This window comes from Erpetoichthys calabaricus, chromosome 3 (genome assembly GCF_900747795.2).
Source record: "Erpetoichthys calabaricus chromosome 3, fErpCal1.3, whole genome shotgun sequence".
Classification (NCBI taxonomy): Eukaryota; Metazoa; Chordata; class Cladistia; order Polypteriformes; family Polypteridae; genus Erpetoichthys; species Erpetoichthys calabaricus.
Window position 1 is genome coordinate 163,558,679 of NC_041396.2, and position 16,469 is coordinate 163,575,147.

Below are 16,469 nucleotides of genomic sequence, written 5' to 3' on the forward strand. Positions count from 1 at the left end.
GCAACAAAATTACTTTGGCTAAAAGCTGTTGCTTTGTTTCAATGAGTGGACTGTATTGGCGATAGACAGATTTTTATGGACAGGTTTAATAAAATGAAATATATTTTATACATTTGACACTGTAGCCCACTGTATTCTCATAAAACATCTTAGCCAAGTATACTATAAGCACTATAAACATAAAGACAAATATACAACCGAATGGCTTAAAATAAGGATGTTAATGTCCTAGGGTCAGATTTATAAAGATTGTGTACACGCAAAAAGGGGCCAAAAATGTGCATACACAACTTTCCACACAAAAGTCGGTATATACAGTATAAAAGAAAACTTCGACAGGAGAATGTGCGTATATTTACGGCAACTCTGACTCATCCACATGCAACTTTTTGAAGAAACTGAGAAATGATGACACCCTTGATGAAGTAGGGAAATGCAGCTAAACCAGCTAAGTAATGACTAATAGCAGATTTATACATGCGCGAGTACTTTACGTAAATCTGGAAGATTCCACCAGGTGGCAGTGCGAGATATCACAGTGAGAACAGGTTTGTTGTGTGAATTGCCTGTGACACTCACTAAATTCCGACGACACCTTGCCACAATATCTCGGAAAAGAATTGATGTTTAATGATTAAATCCATCAATCCAGGGATATGTCCATTCTAGCTAGCATTGGGCACAAGGCAGAAACAATCCCTGGATGGGACATCAGCTTATTGCAAAGTGAAGTTAAGCACACACATACACTAGAGTCATTTTAGTATCACCAAATTCCCAGGCCTGTATATCTTTGGAAGAAAACTGGAGTACACTGTGGAAACCCACCAGGAAAACATGCAAGCTCCAGGCAGGGAACACCAGGGATGTGACTCCCTGCGAGACAGCGGCGCTACCGCACCGCCACTGTGTCACTCCACATATGTAATTATTAACAGTATTCATTATTTAAATTAAGTTAACTATCTGTAAAATGTAATATACTGTGTTCCTAACTTTTTTTTCTCTGTGGTTCAAATCTGATGCTGTTGTGAAGGTGCAAAAAAAAAAAAAAAGGACGGCACAGAAGATGGAAAGTGAGACCTTTAAAATGGATCATGTCATTACGATGGGGAATATGCAACACTTGAATATAAAAGCACCACGAATGCATTTGTATGTCGACATTTTGCTTCACCACAGCAAACCATTTATCAAACATCAAAGCATGCACATCGAACCTATAGGATCTGCAAAGCAGCTTTCTGTCACGTTGATAGGAAACAGAGACTCTGACGTCATGTTCCAACTTTATCACACTGCGCCTCATAACTTTTTGCTGGTTCCTGAAACACGCGTGAATTTCTAAGGACATGCTCAAAGGATGTGTCAAATGAACGCTGGAAATGCATGACAGCCATGATCCATGCACGTACACGTTCTGAGCGTGAAGTATAAACTGGCCCTTACATGTGTAATTATCACAAAGCCATTATTGTATTGAGTGTTGATGTGACAAAAATATTAAACCTCAAAAGTGATGAATATGATATTTAGACTGAATTGTAGTTGCCTTTTAAAGGGGGCCAATGCATATTTGTACTGAAGCAGTTCCTTAGGTTTTTTGTCAGTTTATACTGGCTACCTGTTGTCACTTTTCAGATTCAGAAAAGTAAACAATCACTTTATTCAACAATTGTATTTAGTAATAACAATGGTATGATTTACTCCCTGTGTACTGAAATCTATAAATCTCCTACAGCCTATTCATAGACTAATGATTTGGCACAAAAAGACTTTTTGACACTACTTATGGAGAATGAAAATAGTTATACATGAAGAGAAAAAGCTTTTAGGCACTTTTTTGGCCATGATTATGACTGACTTATGAGCTGATTTACACTTCCATGAACTATTCTCTTGGAACAATGTGCTGAGTTGGCTCCAGCATTAGAAATATGCACTGAAATTGGACTCTGCCTGTTGTGATATCAGCAGACCTTGAACCAAAAAGAGTGTTGAGGAGCCATTGAACCTCCATTTAATCCAGAGACAAATGAGGGAGAATTGGCCAAAACAAATGGCATACAACTGTACTAAAACAAGAGGAAAAAGTTGTGCTCCTGACTGTTTCATCTCAGTGGCTGGAAGTCATCAAACTGACTAACTGACTCCTTCTAGTCCCAGTTGTTTTTATTGTGCTGATTATATAGTTGCCTGAGAGCAGACTGATTTTTTTTATTATTATTATTTTATTTATTTCAGGCACAGTGCTGCTGGTGGAGCTCACCACAATCATAGCAGCAGTAACATGTTGCCATTCAGTATATTTGTGCTTGTAGGTTACACCCAAGTTTAGGCTGCCAAATAAAGGTTCTTTGTGTGTCTCTAATTTAGAGATGTGAACTTCTTTATTACACTACTTGATGTGTCAGGTGGGAGACTGAAGTACCAACCAATGAAGTTCTGCAGCATTGTGATTGTATATGTATGAGGTTGATTAGCATGCTCCACATATGGTTGTTTCAGGTTGGAAACCAGGCAGGGTTCAAGGCATGTTCACACAAACGTATTTACAGGATGATTGTGATTTATAAAGGTAAACTGTGTGCAAGTGTGTGTATGCAAAGTTTTATAAATCTGACTTTTTTTTGGCTTACAGTTTCCTGTTTAGGAGTATGCATGGTTTCACTATCGATTCTACACAAAATTTTATAAATGAGACCCCTGAAATGGTCAAGTCAGAGTCCAGATCTCAATCCAATTAAGAACTTATGGCTGCTCTTGAAAAATGTTGTTCACTCATAATCCCCATGCAACTTGATCGACCTTGAGCAGTTTTACAAAGAAGAGTACAGAAAATGTCAGTGTCTAGGGATCAGATTTATAAAATGTAAGTATGCACATAAAGAGGCTAGAAATGTGTGTAAGCTGCTTTCCAATCAAATTTATTACCTGATTTATAATAGAAAACTTGACAGGATAACGTGTATATATTTACGGAAACTCTGAGCCATCTCTGTGCAACATTTGGAGAAACTGGTAAATGATGACACCCTTAATCAAGTAGGGAATTGCAATCAAACCAGCTAAATAATGATTCACATGTATAAAAACTTGTATCACCAAGTTATTACTATATGTACATTAATGTGACAAACATGTTAAAACTTAAAAATGCTAAATATGATGTACAGACTCTATTTTAGTTCCCTTTTGGAAGGGCCAAAAGCTGTGTACTTGCACTGAGGAACTCTGTTTCCCCGTCAATTTACATATACAGTATACCCTACCTGTTGTCACTTCTCAGGATTAAAAGTCAATGTGTAATAAAAACACAGGCATGATTCACTCTCTGCATACGAAAAGGTATATAAATCTCCTGCCCTGCAACCTATGCACAATGTGGATTATTGGGAACTGCTTATATACAGTATATACAGTGCAATGATGTTGTTACTTGCATGTCTCTTTAGAACAGTAACAGTAATACAAAAAAAACACAAACTCTACATAGAATAAAATATATAATATAGATAATTATATATTTTTGTGTTTATATATATTATATTATATATATATATATCACATTCATTCACTTTAGGAGGCAGCTTAAAGGCTCAGACAATAATAATTTCCCACTGCAACACCAGAGGATGCTGTTAACTGAGTCCTTTTCACTTCCTCTTTCTGCAGACTGTAAGACTGACAACCTTAACATATCTGATGTCACTTACTTTGTCATTTTGAGGCTGGCCATTCCAGAGACTGGTGTCTGAAAAACGTTTTATTTAAATTTTAATGCATTCATAAACCCTCAGTTTTCATTATACGGGGTTTGCCTTCAGGTGCCCCAAAACTTTATAAATAGTGTTGTTACAACTGTGTTATTTTGATAGGATGTTTAGTAACTCCACAACTCAAATCCTTTAACTGAACACAAGTGTCATTGGTCCTTTACCATTCGTCAGAAGGGGGTAGTAAAACAAGTGTGTATGATGGCTGAGTTTATAGTAATTTTTCCAACATGTGTTATAGATGTCTTGAACAGAAAAATGTACCCTTCTTTTGCCACACTCATATATGTGCCAGAGGAACTGATCTTTACAAAGCACTGTCTTCAGGCAGAAACAGCGATAATAGTGGCTTGAACACTGGCAGTTAGGTGAACACTTGTGTATTCTGAAACCTGAAACAGTAAAGAGGAAAAAAGGTATTATCAAGTACTGTATAATTTTGCTAAACACATTTATTATTGGTCAAAAAAGATTCAGGTAATTTTTAAATTTAATAAACATATGAAAATGTCAAACATCTTATTTAATTAGTTATTTCTTTTAATCACAATAGTCGTTTAATAATAGATACATCTAATGATGCCTCCAAACATGTATTATTATGTTGTACGCCGATCAGCCACAACATTAAAACCACTGACAGGTGAAATGAATTACATTAAAATGGCACCTGTCAAAGTGTGGGATATATTAGTCAGCAAGTCAACAGACAGTTCTTTGAGGTGATGTGTTGGAAGCAGGAAAAAATGGGCAAGTGTAAGAATCTGAACAATTTTGACAAGGGATAAATTATGATGGCTAGACGACTGGGTCAGAGCATCTCCAAAATGGCAGGTCTTGTGGGGTGACCCAAGTATGTATTGGCTAGTACCCAGCAAAAGTGGTTCAAGTGTAGCCTGTCTACTCTAACTGGGTGTAGAAAGGGGCCCTGAGTTCTTTACTCCAATGCCTAATTCACTATAACGTGAATTACTTTAATATTTTGAGTCTCAGGTCACTATAAATAAAACCTTATTACTTAAGTACAGCAATACACTGGTCAGGTAATAACAATAAATAAAGGTAGTTACCCGTTAACATTTGTTCCCAAACCAATAGTTTATGCTACACATAAAAATATAATAAAACACCAAGAAACTGGGTTATAAAAAAATGATAAACTAATTATAATTAATTATAAACCATCAAAACACAATTAATAGAACTGGAAATAATCAGGAATTCTCTTTTACCCAAACAAATAATCATAAATTATATTACACTGTTACAGTAAAATAAAAACACATTCAGTCTTGTCAAACTTGTATTAAAACAAAACGTTGCAGGCCTGATTCGGTGCTTGTGAACGTTGAGACCAAAAACTTAGCGGTCGATTCACTCCACCTTGAGCAACAAATAAAATGAAAGTGGTACCTTACTTTACAATAGTGGTATCAGTTCAACAAATCCTCCTAATCCCTCTGTCTCTGTCCATAAGCCAGGAAACTCTGCTGAGCGAATCCTAAAGCGTCTCCATCTCCAAATAAGCAATTGTCCATTAGAAGCGTGTTGAGCTGAGTTAGCTGCTGCTGCCTCTGTCGGTTCACGCTGCTACTTCCCCTCGCTGAATTAACGAGTGGTTCTTCGCCGGATAGATGCTGCGAACATCTAATTGAAATTCTCAGTCTATATCAGCAGTTCGTACTCCTGTAAATTATTTTGCTGATAATTTGCAATTTGCCTCCCAAACTTTTTGCTACACCACCTCGGTGTCACGCTCTTTTCTCTCTCGCCCGTTCTCTACTACAGACCGTTCTTCCACTCACTTCCGTTTCTTTACAGCATCCGGTTATCAAAATAAAAGTTTACATAACCACATAAAATAACTACTACTCTAAAATTAACAGTTTAAAACACAAACATTTCACATTTTTACATCAGTAACTTATTTACATCAATCACTTATTATTGCAAATTTCTACCTGGGCTACACAAGGAAGGTCAACCAGTGAACTCCCAATCAGGTCAGTGACGCCCAAGGCTCATTGATGTGTGTGGTGAGTGAAGGCTAGTCGGGGTTCAAGCCAACAGAAGAGCTACTGTAGCACAAATTGCTGAAAAACTTAATGCTGCCTATGAGAGAAACGTGTCAGAACACACAGTCCATCAAAGCATGCTATGTATGGGGCTGCATAGCCACAGACTAGTTGGAGGGCCCATGCTGACCCTGTCCACTGTTGAAAGCACCTACAATGAGCATGTGAGTGTCAGTTTACCTGGGGAAGAGATGATAGCAGGATGCACTGTGTGAAGAAGGCAAGCCAGCAGAGGCAGTGTAATGTTCTGGGCAAGGTTTTGTTGGGAAACCTTGGGTCCTGACATTCATGTGGATATTTCTTTCAGATGCACCACCTACATAAAGATTCTTGCAGACCATGTAGACCCCTTCATGTAAATTTTAATCCCTGATGGCATTGGCCTCTTTCAGCTAGATAATTCACCCTTGTTACACTGCAAAAATTGTTCTGGAATGATTTAAGGAACATGACAAAGAATTCAAGATGCCTCCCAATTTCCCAGTTCTCAGTCTGACTGAGTCTGATCTGTGGGATGTGCTGTAAAAGCAAGTGTGATCCATGGATGCCCCACCTTACAATTTATAGGACTTAAAGGATCTGTAGCTAATGTCTTGGTCCCAGAAGCCAGAGGACACCTTCAGGGGTCTCGTGGAGTTCATAACTTGATGGGTCAAGGGTGTTTTGGTGACACAAGGAGGACCTACACAATATCAGACAGGTAGTTTTAATGTTGTGGCTGATCAGTGTATATTGCCTGTCAATTTATAGGTAATGTAATTCCATATTTAGGTACTTTGAAATGAACATATCAATATTATCTTTGTCATCTACGGTGGGCTGGCGCCCTGCCTGGAGTTTGCTTCCTGCCTTGCACCCTATGTTGGCTGGGATTGGCTCAAGCAGACCCCCGTGACCCTATAGTTAGGATATAGCGGGTTGGATAATGGATGGATGGATCTTTGTCATATTCTACTAAATATTATTGTAAAAGAAGAGAACTAGATCAAATTAATCTTAATTTAATCAAAGCAAATTTTGCAAAAGGTAAAAAGGTTCACAATATACTATTGTGTCATTATTGGTCATTTTGTTTTTTTGTCGAAGATAACACATTTGTGCTCAATGGGTTAAGTTGGAGATCAATTTTGTTAAATCATTTTTGTTAAAAGTGCCAAATTATCTCAGTGTGCAACTTTTCAGATGTATTCCTGAGATGTTCACATGCCTCCTTGACTGGAGCTGGAGTTAAAAAAAAGTACCAGAAACTACAAATGGCCCAAGTTCCTGTGGTGGGACTGTTATATTAAATGTCTTGAGTTTCTAAAGAGTCATTAGTTCCTAAAATACCTTCCTGCGGTGAGAAGGCACTCATAGTTATCTATGTCTGGTAAATATAAAAGAAATGTAAACAATTATTAAAACTGGGACATATACATGACAACAATAATTTCATATCACATTATTAAAAAAGTCAAATGTTGTATTTCTGAAGAATGCAGGGGAGGCATGAAGTGTAGAATACTGCTTCTAGATATATACTGTATTATCTTTGAAAGAACTGCACAAAAAATAAAATCATGGCCTAATTTGCAATTCCATGAACAACAGATAATTGAACATTGCTTCTTTTGCAGTCACTTCTTCTCATTTTGAATTATGTACTGTACATATACACAACTTAATACTATGAATATTATGAAAATGAATAATCTACAGTAAGTTTATTCAAAATTTTGACTGGTAAGATTACTAATTAAAACGGCTTCTGTTAGCTATGTTAGTATCCCAAATGTCTACAAACAAAAAAGTTTTTTTCTGCCACATCACCTTGGCTCAGTCTCTCTTTGTTAACACTCTACTGTACATTTTGGTATCTAATGTACCACAGTTTTACGTCTTTTGATCTTTTGATACGTCATGTACAGGACATATTTTTCACTGATACTTGATTACGATCCGTCACACTTAACTATGGTCAGTCATGTAAAATCATTCTAAAAAATACAATTGGCGGGTGAATACCTGGATTTACTAGTCAGAATCGACTATACACACAAAGCTCTGTTTGTTTGTTGACTGTGAATACTTTCTTAGAGCGCTTAACATTAGAAGGTTTCATGCACAGCGATTCAATCTTTACCACAGTCTGTTACAAGTCCTAGCTAAGTAGGAAAATATTCGAAGATCTCCAGTCATTCAAACACTGATAAGGATGATGATGGGCGTGCCAAGACTGACATCAGGGGGCGTTTCGTAAGTGACGTTGTTGGCGTTCTGTGACATACGTTACAGTAGGTATTACAGGCGAGAAGGGTGTAGCTGTAGCTGTAGCTTGGAATACCTAGAACAAAGATCAGGTAATGTCCACAACGTCAGTCACAAAACGCCCTTTGACGCAGATAACCCTCCTACAACCCTTATGTTAACCATAGTATCCAAGACTGACATCCGGGGGGGCGTTTCGTAAGTGACATTGTTGGCGTTCTGTGACATACGTTACAGTAGGTATTACAGGCGAGAAGGGTGTAGCTGTAGTTGTAGCTTGGAATACCTATAACAAAGATCAGGTAATGTCCACAACGTCAGTCACAAAACGCCCTTTTGACGCAGATAACCCTCCTACAACCCTAATGTTAACCATATTGTAACGGGGTCCTAATGTTAATTATAGTCTAATGCGATAGGCGTTAACGTGACCGTCCTTGAGGGCGTTTCGTGATGTTGGGGCATTACATGACTGACGTCATTGGTACTGCGATCTGCAATTACACTCAGTTGGAGAGTTGGGGCAGGCTGCAGATTAGACCCATCTCAGCATACAGCGAGCGGTGACTGTTAGTTTTCTCAAAGACCCCTTTTGAAGTTCGTTTCCAATACTATAGCTACAGTACTAATCTGTAGTTAAAATGGTTACAGGCTGCTCGTAATGATCCAGCAAGAAAATGTGAAAAGAATGTGACACGCCTCACTGTCATAAAGACCCACGGACCCTGAAATCGAACGAGGTGTACGAAAGAAACATTTGTACTTTGCTTCTCCAAGAAATATTATTGCAGGTCGATTGACCGATCCAGTCCTCCGTACAGTTTGTCCTGAGATAACTCGTCCACCGTTAACCGCGCGCTTCCCATCATCCTTGAGTTTCCTCGTCTCCAGTTGCGGCAGCTGCAGAGCCAAATAGCCTACTGGCTGTCGGAACGTAAACTGCATGAAGTAGAAAGCGATTTGTTCTGTTATAATAATGACAGTGACAGCACGATACATTCTACCAGTAGTGTTAGTAAAGCATACGAAGGTGAAGATTTTGCACAAACGGTAAATGGTAATGCACTTCTGAAAGTGCGTAATGAAACAAGAGTGATGGGGAGCTTTTAGAGCTGCTGTTCACTTATCTCCAGGGCGCAAGACACAAGAATAAGGTCCAAATGTTCACTTACAGATTTTTAATTTTGTTTCATAAATAATGGCATGTAAGATGCAGTTCTTAATGAGCCCAAAAGACTTTCACAGCCGCATGTCTGCCGATGTCAGTTATGACGAGCTTTTGGCTTTCTTTGCACTTCTTGAATATCAAGGCATAATATAAAAGCCTGAAGTTGAAACGTGCTGATCAATAAAACTGTTTAAAAATCCATATTAGGCAGCAGATCAAGAATTAAAACCAGTTTCACTCACGGGTGAGGTGTTTGCATTTTGTTACCTGTCACTTCACACAGTAGTGAATAATCCTTTTTAAAAACGAAACCGTACCCTGAGGGACTGATGAAGAGAGTCATTAAAATCTACACACCTAAACAGAACGTTCTTGTTGACAAATCACTTGGTTTGGAAAGGCCATTCGAAAATGAAGGGCTATTAACATCGTACAACTGCTGAGCCGGCAGAGTGTCCCTATTGAACTACAGGTAAAGTTTATTTATAACTTAACAAAAGTACACAGAGTTTGCAAACTGGTGAACAAAAATTAAACCTCCAGATGTGTTTTTCATGTTATATATTTAGTTTTTCTTATTTTTATCTCAACTTCTGAAAAAACCTAATACTGTGAAAATAACCAGTTTCAAGAATGTGTATTTTCCTGACCCTCTTTCCTTCTCCCTCTTTCTCTTTCTCAATGGATAGTTGAAGGATCAGGCTCCCTTTGCTTTTTTGACATGACAGATTGTGTACTGATGGCTATCAAGATTAATTCTGCTTTGACCTGGCATACTTTCTATCTTATCACCATTCACATCTTTTGTATAGTGCCCTATCTATCTATCTATCTATCTATCTATCTATCTATCTATCTATCTATCTATCTATCTATCTATCTATCTATCTATCTATCTATCTATCTATCTATCTATCTATCTATCTATCTATCTATCTATCTATCTATCTATCTATCTATCTATCTATCTATCTATCCACTGTAGCTAGCTAGCTAGCTAGCAAGCTAGCTGACTGGCTGTTTTCATCTCAGATGCTGTTTGTATGTTTTTTGTGGCTGTCCATACAAATTGCAAATTTTTAAACTACTTGTTGTTCTTGTTTAGTACCCTTTTCAGCTTTGACTTCACATGCTTTATGCTTCCCTCAGAAGAGGTAGATGGGGTCTGAACAGTGATTCAAGCCCTCCCACTCCCCAAATCTACCCCTGTAAAAACCTTTCGTGTTTTAGTATGAGGACAAATATGTGACAGTCTAATAAAACAGATTGTAGGGCAACTTCACATATGCCACTGTTGTGCTCACTTTTTAAAGGTGCACAGATGTCTGGACTGGCTGTCGTTCAGTGGCTTTCCTGATGGCTGCCACTGCCCTATGTGATGCTTTTCTCTTTTCCACTGAGTTGATTGTTGTGGAAAGAAAATGTTCTTGCATTTGCAGTTGGGTTAAACATGGCCAGATGCATACAGCGGCAGCAACATATAAAACAATGATACAGACTCACAGGAAATATAATACAGCCAATCAATCAATTAATATTGATATCAAAATAAGTGAATTAAAATAAACTTAATAAGTACATTGTATGGATGAACTGAATTGCCTGACAGCAGTGGGAAGAAAAGACCCCCAGAGGTGCTTCTTAGCACACCTTGGTAAAATGAGCCTGTGCCTAAAAGTGCTCCAAGAAAAGGGTTGTGCTCCCTTTGCTGTCTTCCACATCTTCTGTAACTACATTATGAAAAAAATCTGCAGTGAATAATTTTGCATTTTAAAAATTACTTTTGATTTTTTTTTTATTCATAGAAATACATAATAATTTTAAAAGTATTATTTAAGCCAAGTGAGTAGTGAGCAGTTTTTGTTGTTGTCAAAAATATCTGCAGTGACAAATTCTGTAGTTTGGTATTTACTGGTTATTATTTAGCATTAAGAAATGCCTACTAATTTTATGTTATGATTAAGAAATTCACACACTTGTGAAATAATTATAATTTAATGTTTTAAAGTGCTTTATAAATAAATTAAATAAATAAAATTTAATGAAAACAGTCTGTTTTTGAAATAGCTGCTTAATTTTGCATTGCTTTAAAAATAGAATTAGTGTAACAGCAATAGTGGTGAATATAATTTTGTTAATAAATGTAAGTTCAAAGACAAGAACAAGCACCTTTGTCAAGACAGCAGCAAAAGTTTTTTAGATAATGAATTTGCTTTTTTTTCACAAAATGCAAAAGTACAAAAATACCAATAATACAACAAAAGATATACACAACATTACAGCATGGTGGCGCAATGGTAGCGCTGCTGCCTCGCAGTAAGGAGATCTGGGTTCGCTTCCCGGGTCCTCCATGCATGGAGTTTTCATGTTCTCTCCATGTCTGCTTGGGTTTCCTCCCACAGTCCAAAGACATGCAGGTTAGGTGCATTGGCGATTCTAAATTGTCCGTAGTGTGTGCTTGGTGTGTGTGTGTGTGTGCCCTGCGATGGGCTGGCACCTGTACAATGTACAGTAAACCTTTAGTTAAAAACTACTAGGTCTAACTTGGATGTATTTACATTTATGAATAAAATGTTTCCCTAAAATAAGAAAGGCATTCAACAAACACTGAATCTTCATATCTTGCACAAGAATCTGAAAAATAAAATAATTTCCGGTAAAATGGGAGGCTGGAAATTTTGGATGTAATCAATCAAACAAATCATTATTTATAAGAGCATCTGACAAACAAATGGTCTGTAGACTCAATATCCATTACACAAAATGTACATTCATTGTGATCAATGTTAAATATATGTCTAAGAAATTCTCCTAGTGGATAAATGTCATTAAATATTTTGTGGTGAAACACTTTCTTACTTTCACCTCCGTAACATATCCCGCATTCGCTCCTTTCTCTCCTTCTCTAATGCTGAGAAACTTGTCCATGCTTTTATCACATCCCGCATCGATTATTGTAATTCCCTACTGGCAGGTGCCCCTTCTAATCTTATATCACAGCTCCAGCTTATTCAAAACTCAGCTGCAAGAGTCCTTACTCGAACCAGCAGCAGCGAGCACATCACACCCATCCTGCTCCATCTTCACTGGCTCCCTGTGTCTTACAGAATCAAATATAAAATCCTACTAATAACCTACAAAGCCTTAAATAACCTTGCACCAAACTACATCAGTGACCTTCTCCATCACTATGTGCCTGCCTGCCCACTAAGGTCCTCTGATTCTGGCAATCTTGTTGTGCCCCACACTAATCTACACTCCATGGGTGACAAGGCCTTCAGCTGTATAGTGCCCAGACTCTGGAATGACCTACCAAAATTAATCAGGTCAGCGGACTCCATGACTTCTTTTAAAAAACAACTCAAAACTCATCTGTTCAGAAAGGCTTTTAGCTCTACTTGACTTTATTACCCTTCTCTCAGTTTACTTCTATGTCAAGATGCTCATGTAACCTGTATGTGTGTGTGTGAGACCATCAATTATGTTGTCTGTTAGGCTTTTTTTTTTCTGAATTCACTGTCGTAATCTTCTTTATTTATTTATCTGGTTTGTACAATGCTATATACTGTATACCCTGCCATTCTTTCTTATATTCTGTAAGTGCCTTGAGCATGGGAAAGGCGCTATATAAATAAAATGTATTATTATTATTATTATTAAGAAGTGAACATACAGTTTCTTCAAAATAGACTCACTAAAGATGAAAGAAAGAGTTTCTACAAAGAAACAAAGAATGTAATTACTTTGTGTAAAAATCACTAATTACTTTATCTGGCAGAATCTTATTTATAAAATCCTGGTCATCAGTCAGTTAAGGTGTACGATTAGGGGGTGCATCTAAGTTAGGCACTGTATTTGTGATCATCAGAATTAAAGAAAAGTGAATATTCTTAAGAAGTTTATCATATTGTTTGTGATTGCTGGAGAAATGCCGGTAATTCATTAAGGGGTAAGCAATTGCCATATTCGTCTAACAAAAGAGAAACTGACAAACTGAGAACCACGTCACTTAACCATGCATAATAAGTGGTTAAGTCTTTGAACTTCAGTCTCTGAGGTTTTGGGTTAAAGTGTTGAACTCCAGGCCTGGAGGGCCGCAGTGGCTGCAGGTTTTCATTCTAACCCTTTTCCTAATCAGTGATCAGTTTTCACTGCTAATTAACTCCTTTTCCCTTCATTTTAATAGCCTTGTTTTTAAGGATTCAGTCCTCTGAATGTATTCCTTTCTTCATTAAATGACAGCCAAACAAATGAGATGTGAAACGAGCCGACAGATGATCAGCTAAGCTGGGATTTAAATCTCCAATCACTTTCTTAATGAGAAGCTGATTCTTGCTGTTAATTTAACTCGTTATTTAATTCCATGGCTTGTGTCTGCCACAGCAGACATTTCCAAAACTGTTGATTTTTCTGTTTTTTCTAAGAACACCATCAAAATGGTGACCTGAGAGATCAACCTTACAGAGACCTTCACCTTTCTTTATTTTCAAATACTGTGTGATGGGCACAGGGGAGCTGGTCATGTGGCACCTCGTTTTGTGTCTCTTTATTGTTTGGCTGCTAATTAAGGAAAAACAGACGACTAAGGGGCCTGAGTCAAGTTAATTAAAACTAAGGCAAAAGAAGTTAATTAGCAGAAAAAAAACAGGTCACTAATGAAGAAGAAAGTTAGAATGAAAACCTGCAGCCACTGTGGCCCTCCAGGACTGGAGTTCGACACCTGTGGTTAAAGTCTAGCTAAGTCACACTGTGTGACCATGAGCAAGTCACTACACCTTATTATGCTTCAAATTGCAAAACAAAACAAATGTGACTAATTAAAAATGTTGTAAATCGACAAATTAAGTTAATACTAATCTATGGATACTTGTTTGAAGCACCTGCGCAGCTCCCATATATTTGCCGACCACTTTGCCTTATAATGCAGTACATTGACACAATACGTTCATCAAACAGGAGAATGTATTATAACAAAATGGGGGTTACTGCCTAGGGGAGAAAATCATAAATGATGTCGTTCCGTTATATCTACCAACTGGATAACATTCATTTTATAATTAATTGTCAAAACGTGTTCAATCAGATTCTTGGTCACTATCAGATTCGTAGCAACTATTATTCGGTTGTTTTGAAGTTTATATATCTAGTTTTTTAAATAATAAAATGCATAGTTTTATCTATTAAATCCTGTTTAAACCGGGGGGAATCTGCTTCTGTGGAACTCAAGGCTACACTTTAGTGTCGTTTAAGAAACGCCCCCTGGAACTCGCTCCCCCTCAATTACCGCAGAGTTGTTCGATGTGGCTCTTCAATGGTCGGGTAAGCTGCATTTTCAGTTTCTTTAGAGGTTGCTGTCTTGTGGTTGCGGGTAAAAAAGGTTAGAAGATATCAGCATGTTGGAGGGAGAGGTAAGGTAAGGTGGGGTGGGAGAAAGTCAGTTATTTTTTATCTTTTCAAATCCCCTGAGAGACATGGAAGCTGTTAACTGCGGACTACGGAATAGACTGCTCAGGCTTGCATGGCCCATTATTTCTACGATGCTTTTGGCCAAGGCATAATTTTTTTTAAATTTTTTTTAAATATGTTTGCAGTCCAGTCGTTTTGCGTTTGATATACGCGCATGCATACGCGCTATAAATCTAGAAATCGGGTTTGTTGATCGAGACGTGGTTCAGTTTTTTTGTGAAAGTGTAATAGTGGGGATTTTTAAATAAGTTGTAGGTTTTTTTTTTTGTTTTTTTTGTTGTTTTTTTGTCATAAAATGGCGTCCCCAGGCTTATTAGGCAGCAAAGACACGGTTCTATCGCACATGAAGACGGGCTTCTCAACCAGTGGTACCGAAGAGCGTCTTCTAGTCACGCTAGCATTACGTTTCATAAAAGATGTACTCATAAGTGTAATTGATATGTTAGTTGATGTGGCTTTTAAGGGGGGGGATCCGAGAGCAAACAATTCCATACGATCCAATGAGCGCGTAGTGCTTCCAAACCACTGCAGTGTTGGATTTATGGCTTTGGTGCAAAGGTTATGAACAGAGAGTGAAAGAACCCCTTAAATGTTCACCGCCCCGCAGTTGATGCATTCTGGGTTAGTCGGAGATTTCCACTGAATAGTGTGTGTTGCCCTACTTGTAAGGGAAACATCCTGTTTCCAAACCCGCTTTATCCTGAACAGGGTCGCGGGGAAGCTGGAGCCTATCTGTCAACCATAGGGCGCAAGACAGGAACAATTCCTGGAAACCAATTACATTTAGCAGCATATTTGTGAGTTTCATTAAACCTCTGCCCTCAACCAGCCAAACCAATATTCTGAAGGGTTAAACTGCATTGGACTTTTTTTTTTTTTTTTGTTCCTTCTCTCTTTCCCAGAGATTTTGGACAAGAGGAGCTCCAGTTTTAAAGCGAGTTTTGCCACGTCCAGTGCAAGTACACAAGTTCACTGACAAACTTTGCACACTTAAAGGGGCTAAGGTAAGCTACTTATTTGTGGAGCTTAATGGTTAACTATATAGCAAGGAACTTTTTAAAAGGTAATGTATTGATCTGTGTCTTTAAACCGTGTATGTAATTGAAAAGGGCAGGGGTGGATTCGGCACACCAGGGTGAGCCCCCCACCAAGCATCTAGGCAGAGAGATCCGGCTTGCCAACACATTGATTAGTACATTATTCATTCAAAATGCCAAAGCTAATTTATACTTGTTTAATTTGTTTGTTGTCCTACAACTTTGTTATACCAACTCCAGTATAATTATAGTCATGACTAGGGGTGTGTGCTTGCTTCACTCACAATCGGTCCACAGGTATATTCCAAGAAAACTCTGGCCCTGAGATTTATGTATAGTTATTGCAAATGTTAAAACTATTTGGAAATTGTCGTCTATGCAGGATGAATGGTAATCGACTTGCTGAAATATCGACGGTATGTAACTTAGTACGTGGAAGGAATATGACTTCTCCTGCATGATCACCAGTCCTAATTTTGCTGGAGAGTTAAATGTTTATGCAGTTTTACAGTTTGTAAGCATGTGCCATTACATAAGCTTTATTTTTTGATGGCTAACACACAACCAAACTACTACCGTTCTTCGTGGAGTGGATGTATATAAAATGTTTTGTTTGGTGTATGCATGTTAAATTGTTTGTATTAACATGAGCGTATCATTGTTGTAGTCTACTAATGTAAGACAAAAAATGACATTTTGT

General features: G+C 37.8%; 1 long non-coding RNA gene across 2 annotated transcripts in view; it reads left to right on the forward strand.

The window, feature by feature from the left end:
* The first annotated feature begins 14,192 nt into the window (after window positions 1-14,192).
* The window catches only part of LOC114648445 (uncharacterized), a 29,855-nt gene continuing 27,578 nt past the window's right edge, over window positions 14,193-16,469 (forward strand). The window contains exons 1-3 of one of the 2 annotated variants that reach the window (XR_007934538.1): window positions 14,193-14,585; window positions 15,441-15,529; window positions 15,635-15,736. This is a non-coding gene — a long non-coding RNA (uncharacterized LOC114648445). The remainder of the gene's footprint in view (window positions 14,586-15,440; window positions 15,530-15,634; window positions 15,737-16,469) is intronic. The other variant, XR_003715703.2, reaches the window with a different exon arrangement.